Here is a 20,994-nt window from a genome sequence, read left to right on the forward strand (position 1 = left end):
TCTCTGGCAACCACCAATTTGTTCTCCATAGTTAAGAGCCTGGTTTTTTGTTTGTCCCTTTTCTTCTCTGTTCATTGCTTTGTTTCTTAAATTCCACACATGGGTGAAGTCTTGTGGTATTTTTCTTTTTCCATCTGATTTATTTCACTTAGCATTATACCTTCTGGGTTCTTTCATGTCATGGCAAATGGCAAGATTTCATTCTTTTTCATGGCTGAGTGTTATTCCATTACAACGTATATACCACATCTTCTTTTCCATTCATCTGTTGATGGATGCTTGGATGGCTTTCATATTTTGGCTATTGTAAGTAATACTTCAATAAACACTTTTTTAATTCATGTTTTCATATTCTTTGTGTAAATACCCAGTAGTGGAATCACTGGATCATATAGTAGTTCTAGTCCTAATTTTTTTAAGAACTTCCATACTGTCTTCCATAGTGTCTGCACCAATTTACATTCCCACCAACTGTGCCAAAGGGTTCCTTTTTCTCCACATCCTCACCAACACCTCTTGTTTCTTGTGTTGTTGCTTATAGCCATTCTGACAGATGTAAGGTGAGATCTCATTGTAGTTTCAATTTGCATTTCCTGATGATGACTGAGGTTGAGCATCTTTTCATGTCTGTTGGCCATCTGTATGTCTTCTTAGAGATTTCTGTTCATGTCTTTTGCCAGTTTTTAATTGGATTATTCGGGCTTTTTGGGTGTTGTGTAAGTTTTTTATATATTTTGAATACTAATCCCTTATTGGATATGTCATTTGCAAATTTTCTCTCATTCATTAGGTTGTCTTTTTATTTTTTTGATTATTTCCTTTGCTGTGCAGAAGATTTTTATTTTGATGTAGTCCCAATGGTTTATTTTTGCTTTTGTTTCCCTTGCCTCTGAGGACCTACCTAGAAAAAAGTTGCTATAGCCAATGTCAGAGAAATTACTGTCTGTGCTCTCTCCTAGGATTTTATGGTTTCAGGTCTCACATTTATGTCTTTAGTCCATTTTGAATTTATTTTTGTGTATGGTTTAAGAAAGTGGTCTGGTTTCATTCTTTTGCATATAGCTCTCCAGGTTTCCCAGCACCATTCGTTAAAGAGACTGTTTTGTTTTGTTTTTTCTCATTGCATATTTTTGCCTAATTTTTGAATATTAATTGACCATATGATCATGGGTTTATTTCTGGGCTCTTTTTATGGTCTCTTGGTTTGTGTGTCTCTTTTTATGCCAGTACCATACTCTTTTGATTACTGTAGCTTTGTTGTATACCTTGAAATCTGGGACAGTGATACCTCCAGTTTTATTCTTCTCTTTCAAGAATTGCTTTGGCTATTCAGGGTCTTATGTGGTTCCATATGAATTTTAGGATCATTTATTCTAGAGGAAGATACAAAGATTTTCTGTATATAATCTGTACCCTCACATGTATAGTCTCCCTGTTAATCTACATATTCCACCAGAGTGGTACATTTGTTACAGTTGGTGAATCTATTTTGACACATTATAATCTCCCAAAGTCCATAGTTTACATTCGGGTTCATTCTTGGTGTTTTTGGTGTTGTATGTTCTATGGATTTAGGCAAATGTATAAGGACATGTAACCATCATTATAGTAGCACACAGAGTTTTTCCACAGGTCCTAAAAATTCACTGTATTGAGTGGAATCGTAGAGTATTTAGCCTTTCTTTAAAAATTTTTATTTATTTTTAAAATTTTTTTTCATTGTTCCAGAATTCATTGTTTATGCACCATACCAAGTGCTCCATGCAATACATGCCCTCCATAAAACCACCAGGCTCACCCAACCTCCCACTTACCTCCCCTCCAAAATCCTCAGATTGTTTTTCAGAGTCCAGATTCTCTCATGGTTCATCTCCACCCCGACCCTGCCAGTTTCCCCCAACTCGCTTCTCTCCATCTCCCCATGTCCTCCGTGTTATTCTTTATGCTCCACAAATTAGCAAAACCATATACTAATTGACTCTCTCTGCTTGACTTATTTTACTCAGCAGAATCTCTTCCACTCTGGTCCATGTTGAAACAAAAGTTGGGTATTCATCCTTTCTGATGGAGGTATAATACTCCATAGTATATAGGGATCACATCTTCCTTATCCATTCATCCATTGAAGGGCATCTTGGTTCTTTCCACAGTTTGGTGCTGTGGCCATTGCTGCTATGAACATTGGGGTATAGATGGCCCTTCTTTTCACTACATCTGTATCTTTGGGGTAAATACCCAGTAGTGCAATTGCAGGGTCATAGGGAAGCTCTATTTTTAATTTCATAAGGAATCTCCACACTGTTTTTCAAAGTGGCTGCACCAACTTGCATTCCCACCAACAGTGTACAAGGGTTCCCATTTCTCCACATCCTCTCCGACATTTGTTGTTCACTGTCTTGTTAATTTTGGCCCTTCTAACTGGTGTAAGATGGTATCTCAATGTGGTTTTGATTTGAATCTCCCTGATGGCTAGTGATGATGCACATTCTTTCATGTGTCTGTTAGCCATTTGTATGTCTTCATTAGAGAAGTGTCTCTTCATGTCTTCTGGCCATTTTTTGACATGATTATCTGTTTTGTGTGTGCTGAGTTTGAGGAGTTCTTTATAGATCCTGGATATCAGCTCTTTGTATTGTCATTTGTGAATGACACGGAATCTTTTGTGAACCCACAGAATCTTCTCCCCTTCCATGGGGTGCCTTTTTGTTTCATTGACTGTTTCCTTTCTCATGCAGAAGCTTTTGATCTTGATGAAGTTCCAAAAGCTCATTTTCATTTTTGTTTCCTTTGCTTTTGGAGACCTATCTTGAGAGAAGTTGCTGTGGCCCATGTCAAGGAGGTTATTGCCTATGTTCTCCTCTAGGATTCTGATGGATTCCTGCTTCGTGTTGAGGTCTTTTATCCATTTCGAGTTTATCTTTGTGTATGGTGTGAGAGAATGATTGAGTTTCATTCTTCTATACATAGCTGTCCAATTTTCCCAACATCATTTATTGAAGAGACTGTCTTTTTTCCACTGTATATTTTTCCTGCTTTGTCGAAGATTATGGAGTTGTGGGTCCATATCTGGGCTCTCTACTCTGTTCCACTGGTCTATGTGTCCGTTTTTATGCCAGTACCATGTTGTCTTGGTGATGACAGCTTTTAGTAAAGCTTGAAATCAGGCAACGTGATGCCCCCAGCTTCGTTTCTCTTTTTCAACATTTCCTTAGCAATTTGGCATGTTTTCTGATTCCATACAAATTTTAAGATTGTTTGCTCCAGGTCTTTAAAAAAATTTTTTTTAATTCTTTATTAACATATAATGTATTATTAGCCCCAGGGGTACAGGTCTGTGAATCGCCAGGCTTACACACTTCACAGCACTCACCATTGCACACACCCTCCCCAATGTCCATAAACCCACCACCCTCTCCCTTTCCCCCTCCCCCCTGGCAACCCTCAGTTTGTTTTGTGAGATTAAGAGTCTCTTACGTTTGTCTCCCTCCTGATCCCATCTTGTTTCATTTATTCTTTCCCTACCCCAAAACCCCAATGTTGCATCTCCACTTCCTCATATCAGGGAGATCATATGATAGTTGCCTTTCTCTAACTGACTTATTTCACTAAACATTAAACCTTCTAGTTTCATCCATGTTGTCGCAAATGGCAAGATTTTATTTCTTTTGATGGCTGCATAGTATTCCATTGTATATATATACCACTTCTTCTTTATTCATTCATCTGTTGATGGACATCTAGGTTCTTTCCATAGTTTGGCTATTGTGGACATTGCTGCTATAAACATTTGGGTGCACGTGCCCCTTCAGATCACTACATTTCTATCTTTAGGGTAAATACCCAGTAGTGCAATTGCTGGGTCATAGGGTAGCTCTGTTTTCAACTTTTTGAGGAAGCTCCATGCTGTTTTCCAGAGTGGTTGCACAATCTTGCATTCCCACAAACAGTTTAGGAGGGTTCCCCTTTCTCTGCAACCTTGCCTCTTTGCTCCAACTCTTTGAAGAATGCTGGTTGGAATTTTGATTGCATGGCATTGAAAGTATAGTTTGGTGTAGCCAGTTTAGACATTTAAACAATGTATATTCTTCTGATCCATGAGCATGGAATAGTCTTCTATCTTTTTGTGTCTTCAATTTCTTTCATGAGTGTTCTGTATGTAGTTCCTCAAGTACAGATCCTTTACCTCTTTGGTTAAGTTTATTCTCAGGTATTTTATGATTCTTGGTGCTATAGTAAATGGAATCAATTCTCTAATTTCCCTTTCTGTATTATCATTGTTAGTGTGTAAGAAAGCAACTGATTTCTGTACATTGATTTTGTATCCTGCCACATTACTGAATTGCTGTATGAGTTCTAGTAGTTTGGGGGTGGAGTCTTTTGGGTTTTCCATATAAAGTATCATGTCATCTGCAAAGAGAGAGAGTTTGACTTCTTCATTGCCAATTTGAATACTTTTTATTTCTCTTTGTTGTCTGACTGCTGTTGCTAGGACTTCTAATACTATGTTGAACAATAGTGGCTAGAGTGGACAGCCTTGTCGTATTCCTGACCTCAAATGGAAGGCTGTGAGCTTTTTCCCATTGAGGATGATATTTGCTGTGGGGTTTTCATAGGTAGACTTTATGAAGTTGAGGAATGCTCCGTCTACCCCTATGCTTTAAAGCATTTTAATCAGGAACGGATGCTGGATTTTGTCAAATGCTTTTTCTGCGTCAATTGAGAGGACCATGTGGTTCTTTTCTCTTCTTTTATTTATTTGTTCTATCACATTCATTGATTTGCGAATGTTGAACCACCCTTGCAATGCAGGGATAAATCCCACCTGGTCATGGTAGATAATCTTTTTAATGTACTGTTGGATCCTGTTAGCTAGGATCTTGTTGAGAATCTTAGTATCCATATTCATCAGGGATATTGGTCTGAAATTCTCCTTTTTGGTGGGGTTTTTGCCTGGTTTGGGGATCAGGGTAATGCTGGCTTCATAAAAAGCATCTGGAAGTTTTCCTTATGCTTCAGTTTTTTGAAACAGCTTCAGGAAAATAGGTATTATTTCTTCTCTGATAGTTTGGTGGAATTCCCCAGGGAATCCATCAGGTCCTGGGCTCTTGTTTTTTTGGGAGGTTTTTGATCACTGCTTCAATCTTGTTACTAGACATTGGTCTATTCAGGTTGTCAATTTCTTCCTGATTCAGTTTCGGAAGTTTATAGTTTCCCAGGAATGCATTCATTTCATCTAGGTTGCTTAACTTATTGGCATATAATTGTTGATAATAATTTCTGATGATTGTTTCTACTTCCTTGGTGTTAGTTGTGATCTCTCCCTTTTCATTCATAATTTTATTACTTTGGGTCTTCTTTCTTTTCTTTTGGATTAGTGTGGCCAATGGTTTATCGATGTTATTGATTCTTTCAAAAAACTAGCTTCTAGTTTTGTTGATGTGATCTCCTGTATCTCTAGTTTCTATCTCATTGATCTCTGCTGTAATCTTGATTATTTCCCTTCTTCTTTGTGGGACTCATTTAATTTGTTGTTGATTCTCCAGTTCTTTAAGGTGTAAAGACAGCTGGTGTATTCTGGATTTTTTTGATTTTTTTGAGGGGGGCTTGGATGGCTATGTATTTCCCCCTTAGGACCGCCTTTGCTGTATCCCATAGGTTTTGGACCAAAGTGTCTTCATTCTCATTGGTTTCCTTGAATTGTTTAAGTTCTTCTATGCTTTCCTGGTTGATCCAAGCATTCTTAAGCAAGGTGGTCTTTAGCTTCCAGGTTTTTGAATTCCTTCTGAAGTTTTTCTTGTGGTTGAGCTCCAGTTTCAAAGCACTGTGATCAGAGAATATGCAGGGAATAATCTCAATCTTTTGTTATTGGTTGAGCCCTAATTTGTTACCCAGTATGTGGTCTATTCTGGACAAAGATCCATGTGTTCTTGAGAAGAATAAGTATTCTGTTGTTTTAGGGTGGAATGTTCTGTATATATCTATAAGGTCCTTCTGGTCCAATGTGTCATTCAGTGCTCTTGTTTCTTAATTGATCTTTTGCTTAGATGATATGTCTTTTACTGACAGTGGCATGTTAAGATCCCTTGCTATTAATGTAGTCATATGAATATGACTCTTTATCTTGATTAATATTTGTCTTATGTAGTTGGCTGCTCCCATGTTGGGGGCACAAATATTTACAATTGTTAGATCTTCTTGGTGGATAGGCCCTTTAAGAATGATATAGTGTCCTTCTGTATCTCTGACTACAGTCTTTAGTTTAAAATCTAACTTATCTGATATGAGAATCTCTACCTCAGCCTTCTTTTGAGGCCAATGGCATGAAAGATGCTTCTTTATTCCTTCACTTTCAGTCTGGATGTATCCTTAGGTTCCAAATGGGTCTCTTGTAGACAAGAGATGAGTCCTGTCATTTTATCCAGTCTGCAACCCTGTGCCATTTTATGGGTACATTTAGGCCATTCACATTGAGAGTGATTATTGATAGATATATTTTTATTGATACCATGTTACCTGTGAAGTTTTTGTTTCTATAGATTGTCTTCATAAATTTCTGTTCAATGATATTCTTGGCTTTTTTCCTCTTTTATAGAACCCTCCTTAGTATTTCTTGTAGTTCCGGCTTGGTGGTCACATACTCTTTAAAACGCTACCTGTCTTGGAAGCTCTTTATCTCTCTACCCATTTTGAATGTCAGTCTTGCTGGATAAAATATTCTTGGCTACATGTTCTTTTCATCTAGTGCCCTGAATACATCTTTCCAGCCCTTTTTGGCTTGCCAGGTTTCTGTGGACCAGTCTGACATTATTCTGATGGGCCTTCCTCTGTATGTAAGGAATCAATCTCTTCCCCCTAGGTGCTTTCAAAAAGTCAAGTGGTTGTCTATAACTATGATTCATCATTTTCACAATCAGGTGTCTTGAAGTCTTTCTAGATTTTATGATCTTGGGGTGAGACCTTTCTGCCTCTAGGACATGAATGCTGGTTCCATTCCCCAGAAAGGGAAAATTTTCATGGAGAATTTGTTCAACAATATCCTCTAGTCTTCTTCCTTTCTCCTCCCCCTCAGGGATTCCAATAATTCTGATGTGGGAACGTTTCATGGCATCATTTATTTCCCTAATTCTGTTTTCATGGCTTCTAAGCTGTTTGTTCTAGGTCTCCTCTAATCCTTTTTCTCTATCAGTTTGTCCTGTAGATTACTAATTCTATCTTCTGTCTCAGTCACCCTAGCTGTTAGAGAATTTAGATTAGATTGGAACTCATTGATAGCATTATTAACATCTTCTTTGGTGGCTTTCACTTCTGCCCTAATCAATTCCATTTTGTCATTAATGGCTTTCTCCAACCTAGCCATTGCCTCGATAATTGTTAGCCTGAATTCCCTTTCTGACATACTATTTATGTCCATATCCAATAGCTCTGATGGAGAGGGCACAGTCTCTGAATTTTTCCTCTGTTGGGCATTTCTCCTCACAGTCATTTTTGGTGAGAGATGGCTGAGGGGATGTGTAGCTGAATGTATTAACCGTGGTCCAGGCAAGGTGCACTCTGGAATGCTTCTGAGCAACTGTGAGTCCCCAGCAAAAAGAAAGAAAGAAGAAAAAAAAGAGAGCAAGAGAGAGAGAGAGAGACAGGAAACAAACAAACAAACAAACAAACAAAAAAAAAAAAAGAAGAAGAAGAAAAGAGAAGATCCAGCCTCAATAGGCCCCAAAGGTAAGATTTATAAAGTATACAAACAAAAACAGACAAACAAAAAGACTGACAAAAGCAAATGACAAGAAAAAAAAAAAAAAAAAAAAAAAAAAAAAAGAACCCAGCCAAAATGAACCCCGAGTATAAGATTTATATACTACCAGAACAAAAATAAATATACGAAATGCTGACAGAAGAAAAAGATGGGAGGGTGGTTATAAATTCTCAGTGTGGGCAAGAAAGGCTATTTTGATTCTTTCTGGGTGTATCTTGATATCTTTGTTAAAGGACTCAACTTTCCCAAGATAAAGTGGGATTAAAGCTGATTTATATATAGGGTAGTATTGACTGGGGAAAGAGGGTTACCTTGAAGCTTATCTCTATATGAATATTAAAAAAAAATGGAAAAGCAAAAGAAAAATGTAGGTATATGTGTCAAAAAGTTCAAGTTAAAAGGTTATTATGGAATTTGTTGTACTGAATATCCCATTGTGATGGTAAATAGGTTAAAAATTATTTTAAAAAATTAAAAGAATGTGAATAGTGGGAACGAATTAAAAATAAAAATTGTATCTATGAAATAGTGGTGGTGGTCCTCTATTTTTTTTTTTTTTTTGGCTGGCTTTCTGGGAGAGAGGCCTGCCACGTGATTTTTCAGGCAGTCTTGAAAGAATTGAGTCCTCCTGCCCCCTCCCAGGGGGCTGGACTCTGAGGAAACCGGTTTTTCAGGCTTTTGTTCTTTGGAGGTTTTTTGTTGTTGTTGTTGTTGTTTGTTTGTTTGTTTGTTTTTCCTCCCCTTGGCGGCTTTTGGCAGTTCTTTGGAGGTTTAGAGGAAAGCAAACTGCACCCAGACCTCTGTCTCAAGAGAGAAGCCTCAGTCTGTTTTCCTCTGGGTTCTTCAGAGCACATAAACTTGCCCTTTGCCACCTGCGGAGCATGTCCCTAGTCACAGTCTCAGGGGTCTCAGGAGCTCCTGCTTGTACCCTGGTGCTACCAAAACCACCAGAAGTATTAGTCCAGAGAGCTGGCTTCCAGCGGCTGCCTCTGCTGTGGCTCTTTGGGCAGATCCAGACTGCTGGAGAGGTCACAACCAGGGATAGCAAACTGAAATTTTCACGCTGGCCTGGGCTGGGAGTGTTCAGACTCTCACAGGTCCTAGAGAGCACTTGCTGGCGCCTGCACAGATCTCTCTCAGGGGAGGGTGTGGAGTGCGATTCAGACCCCTGTCCTGCAGTGTGCATGCAGAGTGCAAAAGGCTGCGGTTCTAGAGAGTGCCGGCTGGTATTCACACCAGACTCATGCATGCCACCACCCAAATGGTCTCCCGGGAGCTGGCAGCTCAGGGACCAACGCTTGACTTCTTCACCACACTCTCTCTGGCACAGCACCAATGTTGACTGTCGTGGGTCCGTAGGCTTAAGCCCGTGTCTCTAACCACCAGATTCCACCAATTTCCCCTTAAGATCTTTTGCTCTTTTTGAGTGGTTTCAGGCAGACTCCAAGTTAATGCTGGTCCCCAATCTCAAGGTACTTTCGTATTGGGGTATTACTTTCCAATGGGTCACTTCTGGTGGCTCCCTCCCCCTTTTGTTTATCTTCACATATCAGCCCGATGTTCCCACTCTGCTTTACCTGTTCACTGGGTGCTTCTGCCCCCGTAGAAGATCCAGAAGTGTATAATTCTAATCTCAGGCTAATTTCATGGGTGATCAGAGTGCTTTGGTAGATTATTAGCTCACTTTAGGGGACCAGTTGAAAAAGAACCTCCTACTTCTCTGCCATCTTGCCTCCCCCAGTATTTAGCCTTTTCAGCAATTGCACTCCCTTATGTTTATCCAAAGGTGTTGAAAACGTATGTCCACATAAAAGCCTGCACATGGACAGACACTTATAGCAGTTTTACTCATGATTACTAAAACATGGAGGCAACCAAGATGTCCTTTGGTAGGTGAATAGATAAATAAACTGTGGAACTTCAAGGTAATGGAATATTATTTAGTGCTAAAAAGAAATGAGCTATCAAGCCATGAGAATACAAGGATGAATCTTAAATTCATATTACTAAGTGAAAGAATCAAGTAGAGTTTTCAATTTTTCATTTTTTCTTATATCAAAGTAAAAATGGATACTATAAAAATAATTTTGAATCCAATGTAAGTTATACTGAAATGTGACAGTCCTCCGACCTGCATAACTGCCTTGCAATTCTATGCTCAGAAGGCACTTTTAAAACTACTTATGCTTTTACGTCCTTAGATTGTTGCCTTCATATATAGCTTAATAATGCACCTTTAAGTCCATGTATCAATCTTAGAATGTATTTACTGGTCATATATTATGAAAGATGCAAATTGTTAACTCCCCAATATGAAATCATTTGCTTATACTTCTATTTTCTGTTCCAATATATGTAGCCAAAAGCTCTATATCCTTTTAGAACTAGAGAAGAGTTCCCTCTACCTTCTCTCTTCACTTTTACCTTCCAGCGTGTTAGCTACACTTTTGCTTTGTCAGTGAGCTCTCCTCTTTCTTTTAGAAATTGAAAAAATGTAATTGAGAGAAAACAATTCAGCTGAAGGGCTAGAAAACGAAGTTGAAAGAATTCTCCCAGGAGGTAGCACAAAAAGATAGAGACAGGTAAAAGTGAAACAAAACAGATCACACAATGGCTAATCCAGGCAGTCTTTTATCTATCCAATTGGATTATAGAAAGTGATAATGTTGAAAATAAGTCTACTGTACTTTATTCATAGATTTATTTCTGAAAGCTGATAACCAATAAATAGTAACTATTTTACGTAGACAGTAAATATTATTTACTGGAGAACATTTTCCCCCACCCTTTAAAGTGACTCAGTGTCCTAACTCTTTAATTTTATTGCTAGCATGGAGGTGAAATGAATCTTCATCATAGTCTCAAGGACTTTTATTGTATTTATTTGGATTTTACTGAGTAATAATTGATAAATATAATTTTATGTATTTAAAGTATACAATGTGATGATTTAATACACATGTTTATTATAGAATGATTACTAACATCAAGATAATTAATACATCTATCACCTTACATAACATAGTTAACTCTGTGTGTGGGTGGGGGGTGAGAACGCTTAATATCTACTCAGCAAACTTTCAAGTACATGGTAATATGTTATTAACCCTAGTTCTTTTATTTTTTAACCATTTCAGTCATACTGGTCATTTAAAGTGTTCCCCTTTTGATTTCTGCTGACACACAGGACCTTTTATTTTCTTGCTCCAGTCTGTGTAGTTACTCAGCTCCTCTTGGCTTCTGTCATTCACAACTTCCTCTTGTTGAGTTCACTCTTTCCTGAATTATCTTCCTGAATCATCTATCTTTCCTGAATTATCTACCATTTTTTTTTGTTTTTGTTTTTTTTTAATTTACTCCTTCCCTGGATTCTAATGACTTCCAAGTAATTTCCTAAGGAAGGATGAGAATGGGAGATTAGAACAAAAGGTTAATACTGTGGAATTTATGCACACTTGAAATGTTTTTATTTTTCATCTAATTTTTCATCTAATTTCATGGATATGCCTGTATATTGAATTTTAGTTTCCATAAATTTTCAGAACTTGAAAATGATTGCTCCATTGTTTTCTGAGATGCAGCTTATTGAGATACAGTATGTTAAAATGATGCCCATTTCTTTGTAATACCTTCCCCCCACCTTTCTGAAAGCATTTAGAACTTTATCTTTGAAGTTCTAAATTATTATAAGGACTAGATGTGTGTCTTTGGTCATTCATTGCTCTGGAGATTTTTGTCTAAAACTTGTATATAGCATTTCTTTAACTCTTTTTATCATCTCTTCCTTTAGTTGTTGCCTTTTTTCCTTTTATTCTGTTTACTATTTCTGGATATCTATTGAAGAAAAGTTAAATGATCTCTAGAGAAAAACTCAAACGGTAAAAAAAAAAATTGTAAGATTAAAAGTAAAGACAGGCAAAGATTTTTCAGGAAATCAAACAAAAATAAAGCAATTTTGACACTAACTTCAAATGAAATAGAGTTAGAGTATAATATTTAGGAAGAGCATAAGTATATAATAAAGTTATGGATCATGTATTTATATGTAAAGAAAAAAGATACATATGTCTAAAAATTCAAATTATTATGTATAAAAAGAGAAATAACAGTCATTGTGGAAAACAATACATAGTTTTCTGAGCATATAACTATAGTTCAAGCTAAGAGTTTTATATACATTAATATTTAATTCTGTAACAATACCGAGGTAAATACTATTTTTCTCATTTTATATGGAAGGAAACAGTGTTAGATATTTTAAGTAATGTAACAAGTGTTAAATAACTAGGGAGTATGTAGTAGAATTGGATTTCAAACATGGGTTTATCTGATTCTGGAGTCTGGGTTTAATACTCTGCATTTTGCCTTCTTTTACTCCCATAGAGGAAGCAAACAAACCTCAATAACATAGGGGCTGTGAATGATGTTTGTTTGATTTGAAAGATAGATGTGTCAAACTTCGAGCTAATAGAGCTAGATTCTTTTGTCATAGATATTCTTTGTTCTAGATTTGACATATGCACAATGCCATGTATCTGCCATTATAGTACCATACAGAAGTTTCCAGGCCCTAAAAAGTCCCCTGTGCTTCACGGTTAACTTCCCACCAACTCAAGCCCATGACAATCACTGATCTATTTTCTGTCTTCATACTTTTGTCTTTGTCAGAATTTCACGGGAATTCTGATATCATATACTAGAGTATATATCATTTTGAAACTTCCTGCTTTCTTTTAGACAATACCCATTTAAACAATTGCATATAGCATTTATCCGTGTTGTTGCTTAGATTAACAACTTACTCTTTTTTTCACTGAATAATATTTGATAATAAAATGTGCCATAGTATGTTTATTCATTTGCCCACTGAAGACCATCACAGTTGCTTCCAGTTTTGGGTGAATCCTGATTTTTAAAGGTTAATAGTGAGTATTCACATTTATAGGTGTTAAGTGGAAGATACGGCAGGACTTGTCATAATATACTATCACTGGTGTATTTAATTTTTTAAATTGTAAATGAAAAATGACTCAGATAATTCAGTATGCATTTTAAGGATGCAATAAATCATGCTTTGTTACTAAACAAGGAAGAATGAAAATAAATGAGCTGAGCATTCAGGTAGAGAAATTAGAAATAGAGAAACACATAAGCCAATAGAAAGATGAAAGAAACAGATGATAAAAATAAACAGACATTAATAAATTGGGAAATATAAGATAGAAATAATAAGTAACTTAAAGAGATATTTTTTTACTTGGAGCAAACCCTATAACATACGTAAAACTTTAGTATATTTGATCAAGAAAAAGGACAAAATTTTCAGTGACATTATAGGAAAGTTTATATAATATTAGAATGAAATAGATATATGCCATGTAAATGGTTTTGGAGTAAAAAGTCTATAATTTAACCCAGATTCATTTTATAAAGACAAAAGAATGCTAATATGAATATCTGTTTTAGACCTTCCCCTAACTATAGAATAATCTATTTTTGCAAAGAAAACAAAAGCTTACTAACAAGTTAACATCAACTAGTTATTAAAATAAATGGACACTACTCAGTATGTTCTGTTCCAGGAATGCAAGGGCAGTACTAAAGAAATACATTTCAATATGTTAAAGTAGAGAAAAATTATAATTTTAGAAGTTTTCCTGATGGTATTAGTAATAATTACTAGCCTTATTAAGTTATAATAATTTCTAATTTTCATGAAAAGCTTAAATTGCAGGACACCTGGGTGGCTCAGTGGGTTAAGCCTCTGCCTTCGGCTCAGGTCATGATCTCAGGGTCCTGGGATTGAGTCCTGCATTGGGCTCTCTGCTCAGCGGGGAACCTGCTTCCTCCTCTCTCTCTCTCTGCCTGCCTCTCTGCCTACTTATGATCTCTGTCAAATAAATAAATAAAATCTTTTTAAAAAATAAAAAACTTAGTGCTGCACAACAAAGAAATAGCAAAGCAAGAACCCAGGAGATAGGACTCTAGCACTGTGCTCTTATCCACTGGCATACAGATTCATAGAACTCATTTCTGATTCAAAACAACTATGAAAACCGTAAAACAACCACCATTACCTATGAAGGTACCACCACTCACTACATACCACAACATAAAGTTTGGAATAGAAATATAATAAAGAGGACCCACTTCAACCTAAAAGTGAGCATTATAGTAAACAATGAAACACCACAAGGAGGGGGACAAGTATGCCCTCTACTCATATTATTTTGCACATTTCCAGAAATTCTAGGTAGTTGAATAATAAATGAAGCAATTATAAAGAATGTATCTTTTGGAAAGAAAACATTTAATTATCATAATTTTCATATGATTTAATAATCTATCTAGGAAACCCAAGAGAATTATTGGGAAACCTATTTAAACTAATAAGACAGATCAGTACATTATCCATAGCGGGAGGAATTGCAAAAAGGTCATTTTTTTTTGTTGTTGTTATTTGATAATTTTAATGGAAAAAAGCCATTCTAATAGCTAATAAATTATAAACTAAAATAATACATAAGGCTAAAATAAATCCAGCTACATAACTCTGCTGAAATCTCAGAAAAAGCAGATATGAAATACATAACATTGGATGGAATGACTAAATGTAAATTCTTCCAGCGGTACACTGGTAAACTGGCTTTCTGTGAGGGCAGAGTAAGGGAACCATGATTTATATCTTTTGCTGAATTCCATGGTGTAAAAACTTCCACCATGGCCGATTTCAAGATATTAAGAGTTTAAAATCACGTGGCAAAAATTCCTAAATTATTTAATAATTAGCTCTTCCCAAGTTGTGTTCTAGAACACAACTGAATTACTACTAATTTAATTTGTATGTTTTATGTAATTACATTCTAAGCCTCATTATTATGTTTTTTGAAGCTAGACAAAAGTAATGAGCAGGCATGCAGTATTATATAGGAAAGTGTTATAAACTACAATATATAATGTGTTGTAGGCACAAAAATCAACAGATTCATGGCTCACAGTTGGCCAGGAATAGATTGTAGCATAGGCAAATATTCATTGTATGATGATAATACCTAGCTACTTTTAGATGTAGAACTGTAAGCTCATGCAATGAGATGGCACTTTTATAACTCAAAAGAACAGTCTTAAGTGTTGATATTCAGAGTTAATAGATGATGTGGTAAAATGAGCCCTTGTACATTCTGTATGATTATAAACTTTTTGCAACTTTCCTGAAAATCAATTTATTAATAGATGTCAGGAACTTTAAAGAATATATACCATTTAATATGTAGTCCATCATATTTTAAATATATATTTACATATATTTTCAGGTTAACAGAAAATTAGAAACAACTTAAATATCTCTTCTCATTTTGGGTCATTTTGCTTCATACGTCTGAAACCCACTGTAGCTAGCTGAAGAAATGGGGGAGAGTGATTGTTACAGTCATTCACAGATATTTCATGGAACCTATGGTACAAGTACAACTGGTTCCTTGAGAGCCCAAACAGAAAACTAAAAAAAAAAGCCACCAGTATCCAGGACAGCTGTGTTCTTTATATTGTTGTTTAATGCGTGACCTTCTCTTGTCCACGCTTGGTTTTTGTGGGGCTGTAGAGGAAATATTTTTTGTGTTTTTGTATTAGGGAATTTTTGAGCAAATTTTACTGAAACCTGGGATCTGGCTGAAAAAGTGGAAGGTAATTTAAAACTGAGAACTTCAGAGAGATTTACCTAATTCCAGAGATATGTATTTGGATTTCAGGATACAAGGTGAGCTTTGGGATGTGGAGACATCCCCAGATTGTAAAGCTGAAAACAATGGTTTTATCTTCCCTCTGAATAAATTCATTTGTATTCCAGAATGTTTAAATGGGAACTTGGGATCTTCCCAAGAAGCAGGCTTTTTTCCTCTCTGGAGGGAAAGTGGACAATGTGTATTTTAGCACTTGGATTCACTATTCTGGCTTTCTTGCCTATGATATATACCTTATGTTTGTGTTGGATAAGGTATAGCGTTCATCACATTGTCCTAAGAAATGAGGCACAGAGGAATCATGAGGTTTTCATAAAGTAAATAATAATTAAACCACTTTGCTCTAGAAACCTGTGAATACATTTAAGATGGTATTAATAAAAATAAATATTAAAAACTTAAAAAACAAACACCTTTTTTGATCCATTCTCCAGGTTCTCTCTGTACTTTTGCTCACCAGTACATAGAACTCTAAAATGGCTGCTCCATGGGCCCCTGAAGGGCATAGCTTCCAAGGTAAGGAATCACTTTTCTTAATCTCTCAATTACGAATTCCCTGTAGAGAGAACCAAATCAGGCTCTGTCTTACCACACAAGAATTAGTACATCAACTTTGGAGTGGAAAGAAGAAATGAATACTTTAGGACAACCTCCAATAATAAGAAAAAGGATTAAGGTATATCTAATATCATGGATTATTTTGCAGTTACTAAAACTGAATTTTTAAAGAATGTTTAATGATTTTGGAATGTGTTCATGATATATGTTTATACTCTTGAGGGATAGTTGTCTATTTTTTTCTTTTCTTATAATGTATCTGGTTTTGTTATACAGTAATACTAGCCTCAGGAAAATGAGTATTTCCTCCACTTCTAGTATTCTGAAAGAGAATGTGTAGAATTGAAACCGTTTCTTCCTTAAACATTTGGTATAATTCACCAGTGACACCATCTGGGCCCAGAGTTTTACTTGATAGAAGTTGTTTTTGTTTTTGTTATTGTTTTTTTATGAGAGTTTATGGGAGTGGTGGCAGGGGGAAGGAGAGAGGGAATTCTTAAGCAGGCTCTACGCTCAGTGCAGAGCCAGCATGGGGTTTAATCTCACAACCCTGAGATCATGACCTGAGCTGAAATCAAGAGTCAGATGCTTAACTGACTGAGCCATCCCAGCACCTGTTGTTGGAAGATTTTTAAACATATTTAATTTTTTAATGGATATATGACATTCATGTTATCTATTTATTCTTACGTGAGTTTTAATAGTTTTGTCTTTCAAGGACCTGAAAGGGAAGCACTTTGGAATATAATTACCTGTCATTCTTAAATCTTAACTTTTTCATTAAAAGCTTAATACTTTAGTCAACAAAACTTTTTAGTAGAATTTTCTTTTGTAAATTCCTTCTAGACTTCCAAGATTCATTGTCAAAGTAGCTGGTATTTTCTTCTCTCAACTATGGCAGTGGGATTTTCAGCTAAGGAATTGTTCTTGTAGTCACCTCGTCCTTAGTTTGTGAAAGTATTGTTTATTTCAGTTCTGTTCAACCAGTTGGGCCTCTAATTGTCTTCTGCATGAAAAACAAAGAAAAGTGAATGGGGGAGTGCACATTGGTTCTTTGAGAGTGAAAAAATTAACGCCAGCACTACCACCAACGAAGCTCTTTCTCTTGATTGTGACACAATTTTTTCACTTTATTCTTGAATGAGAAATCTCTTCTCTTGCTTTTTAGTTTAGGAGTTTGTTTAAATCAGTTATTATGCAGTTAGTTAACTGATAGGTCACGGAGACCAAGTTTGCTTTAGTAACAATTGACATTTATAACCTAGTTAAAACTTTAGCTTGACAGGGATGATACCTCATAATCCAAAGTAGAGTATTTAAGTTAAAACTTTTGAACTTAAAAAATCAAATTTTGCTTTCTGCCTGTGGATGCCGCCGAGTAAGCATCGTTAAAGTCTCCCCTCCCACCGCCGTCATGTCTAAGTCAGAGTCTCCCAAAGAGCCTGAACAGCTGCGGAAGCTCTTCATCGGAGGTCTGAGCTTTGAAACAACCGATGAGAGTCTGAGGAGCCATTTTGAGCAATGGGGAACACTTATGGACTGTGTGGTAATGAGAGGTCCGAACACCAAGCTCTCCAGAGGCTTTGGGTTTGTCACATATGCCACTGTGGAGGAGGTGGATGCAGCCATGAATGCAAAGCCACACAAGGTGGATGGAAGGGTTGTGGAACCAAAGAGGGCTGTCTCAAGAGAAGATTCTCAAAGACCTGGTGCCCAATTAACTGTGAAAAAGATTTTTGTTGGTGGCATTAAAGAAGACACTAAAGAACATCATCTAAGAGATTATTTCGAACAGTATGGGAAAATCGAAGTGATTGAGATCATGACTGACCGAGGCAGTGGCAAAAAGAGGGGTTTTGCTTTTGTAACATTTGATGACCATGATTCTGTAGACAAGATTGTCATTCAAAAATACCATACTGTGAATGGCCACAACTGTGAAGTAAGGAAAGCGCTCTCTAAGCAAGAGATGGCTAGTGCTTCATCCAGCCAAAGAGGTCGAAGTGGTTCTGGAAACTTTGGTGGTGGTCGTGGAGGTGGTTTTGGTGGGAATGACAACTTTAGTTGCGGAGGAAACTTCAGTGGTCAAGGTGGCTTTGGTGGCAGTCGAGGTGGTGGTGGATATGGTGGCAGTGGGGATGGCTATAACGGATTTGGTAATGATGGAAGCAACTTTGGAGGTGGTGGAAGCTATAATGATTTTGGCAATTACAACAATCAATCCTCAAATTTTGGACCCATGAAAGGAGGCAATTTTGGAGGCAGAAGCTCTGGCCCTCCAGGTGGTGGAGGCCAATACTTCGCCAAACCACGAAACCAAGGTGGTTATGGTGGTTCCAGCAGCAGCAGTAGCTATGGCAGTGGCAGAAGGTTTTAATTACTGCCAGGAAACAAAGCTTAGCAGGAGAGGAGACCCAGAGAAGTGACAGGGAAGCTACAGGTTACAACAGATTTGTGAACTCAGCCAAGCACAGTGGTGGCAGGGCCTAGCTGCTACAAAGAAGACATGTTTTAGACAATACTCATGTGTATGGACAAAAAAACTCGAGGACTGTATTTGTGACCAATTGTATAACAGGTTATTTTAGTTTCTGTTCTGTGGACAGTGTAAAGCATTCCAACAAAGGGTTTTAATGTAGATTTTTTTTTTTTTTGCACCCATGCTGTTGATTGCTAAATGTAATAGTCTGTTCATGACGCTGAATAAATGTGTCTTTAAAAAAAAAAAATCAAATTTTAAAATATTTCATCACACTTACTATGAATTGAACTTTAATCTTAGTCATTTCAACAATTGGAACTTTAAGGAATTTGATGAATTCTTAATCAAATTTTTCTTGGAAAATTTACTTCTTTTATTTTGTAAGCCAGGTTTATTGAAGTATAATTTATGCACTATAAAATTTATCCTTTTAGTAAACAATTCTCTGGGGCACCTGGGTGGCTCAGTGGGTTAAAACCTCTGCCTTCGGCGTGGGTCCTGGTCCCAGGGTCCTGGGATCGAGCCCCACATCTGGCTTCTGCTCAACAGGGAGCCTGCTTCCTCCCCTCTCTCTGCCTGCCTCTCTGCCTACTTGTGATCTATGTCTGTCAAATAGATAAATAAAATCTTTTAAAAAAATAAAATAAAATAAAATAAAATAAAATAAAATAAAATAAAATAAAATAAAATGAAATAAACAATTCTATGGATTTTGACGGACATAATTGGCCTGTGAGTTGTATTATTCCCATCCTTCCATCCTCCTATTTCCTCTCCTCTTTCCATTCTCCTATTACCCTTCCCTACCCCACTCAACATTCTTGAAATTTTTGAAATAAATGGGTAGGTGCTTTTACAAATTTCATAACATTATACTCAATATGAAAAGAAAATGTTCTCTGGTAGCTATACAAAATGCTAGCTGCTTCCTTAAAACTTGATTATTAGTTGTGACTATGTGGGAGCCTTTTCTTTTGAATTTGTTGCAAACACTAGCATTTCTTCTGAATGTTTATACTGTAATCCCTGAAGCTATTGTATTTTCTGTAATAAGTGACGTATGAGCTTCAGTGTAGACATAGCTACCGCAGATGCATGTGATTCTTATATACTGTGAATCCTGTACTTTGTCAGTGGAGGATATGGGAGAGGATTTTTTTCTATTTTCTTATGATAGTGATATTTTCCTATTTTCTTTGTGATCTTTTACTTTTCTTTACAAGACTTTCAGAATTTTCCCCCAGTAATTCTCTGAAGGCCTCTCTTTAATAGTCCTCTAATCTACTCTGTCCTTTAGTAAATTTGTTTTACAGTGATGTCATGTACATGACCCCAAAGTGAAGAGAGTAGCAAAAGGAAAAAATATTTTGACATGTGCATTTAAAGGGGAAATTAAAAATGTGTCATATAGTGAATATTTTGTACATGCATTCCCCTTCTTATTAAGCTAAGCTTAAGCTTTATCAGCTAAACTCATGGAATTGCTGGATCAAAGAGTATTAAAGTTTTAATACGTAACCTCAAATTTGTACTCCTGAGAGACTTGGCTGTAAAATTCCCATCAGTATGTATGAGAAAAATATTTCTCAACTTTCTTGCATTTCTTTGCTTCATGTTTGAAACTTTCATGTTTATATAGCTCTGCTTTGCAATAGTTAGAGCTAAATGTTTGCTTAACCAAGTTGAACTAAAAATATCTATGCCAAAGACAAAGGTATGTAATTTAAGGTAGGGATGCTTCTGTTATTAAGTTAAAAGAATAGACAACTTTCAAGAGAAATGGAGATTATCTTCCAACTGGTTATTATGCCATACTATACAATAAAGAAATTTATTTAAAATGAAAATTTAGAATCTTGTACTATGCTGATAAAGAGAATATAATTTTAAATGAAATGATATCTGTAAAATACTGAAATGATGATTCCTACATAAGAGTAAGAGTCTGGCACCATTTTGCAAAAATAGTTCCTCAGACTCTAGCAGTCTACCTTTCTATATATTATCTCAAGTGTCAATTCTCATTCATTTCTCTATTATATGTATTTTGGGAGATTTTTTTCTAACCATTGATACTATCGTATCATCCATTGCATTAGTATTTCTCATAAATATATAGTCTGTGAAAAAGCTCTATCCTAGAAAGAAAATAAAAATCATAAGGACTGTTGAACATACTGAGAGATTGCAGATTTTATGAGCAATTGACTAAGGACAAATATTTTTAGTCGTGTTTTGACAAGTTACTCATCTTTGGTGTAGGCAGAAGGAAGTAGTCTCTCCAGCTTAACCTTACCTGCTGATTATACAACTGCAAGGCTAGATCCTTATTTAAAGAGATTTCTATTAAGAAAGAGTGGGAAGCAAATCCATAACCATAGAGATGGCTAAATTATCTCTGATAAAATGAGATAATTTTGTGCAATGAGGAAAATCGTTATAGATTTTAAAATTCGGCTATG

General features: G+C 36.2%; 1 long non-coding RNA gene across 2 annotated transcripts in view; it reads left to right on the forward strand.

Annotated features, from left to right (window-relative positions):
* The window catches only part of LOC309865094, a 327,841-nt gene that overhangs the window by 172,147 nt on the left and 134,700 nt on the right, over positions 1-20,994 (forward strand). For both annotated transcript variants that reach the window (XR_014311949.1, XR_014311950.1), the window contains exon 4: positions 15,927-16,008. This is a non-coding gene — a long non-coding RNA (uncharacterized lncRNA). The remainder of the gene's footprint in view (positions 1-15,926; positions 16,009-20,994) is intronic.

The sequence above is a fragment of the Mustela nivalis genome, assembly GCF_964662115.1.
Source record: "Mustela nivalis genome assembly, chromosome: 5".
Lineage (NCBI taxonomy): Eukaryota > Metazoa > Chordata > Mammalia > Carnivora > Mustelidae > Mustela > Mustela nivalis.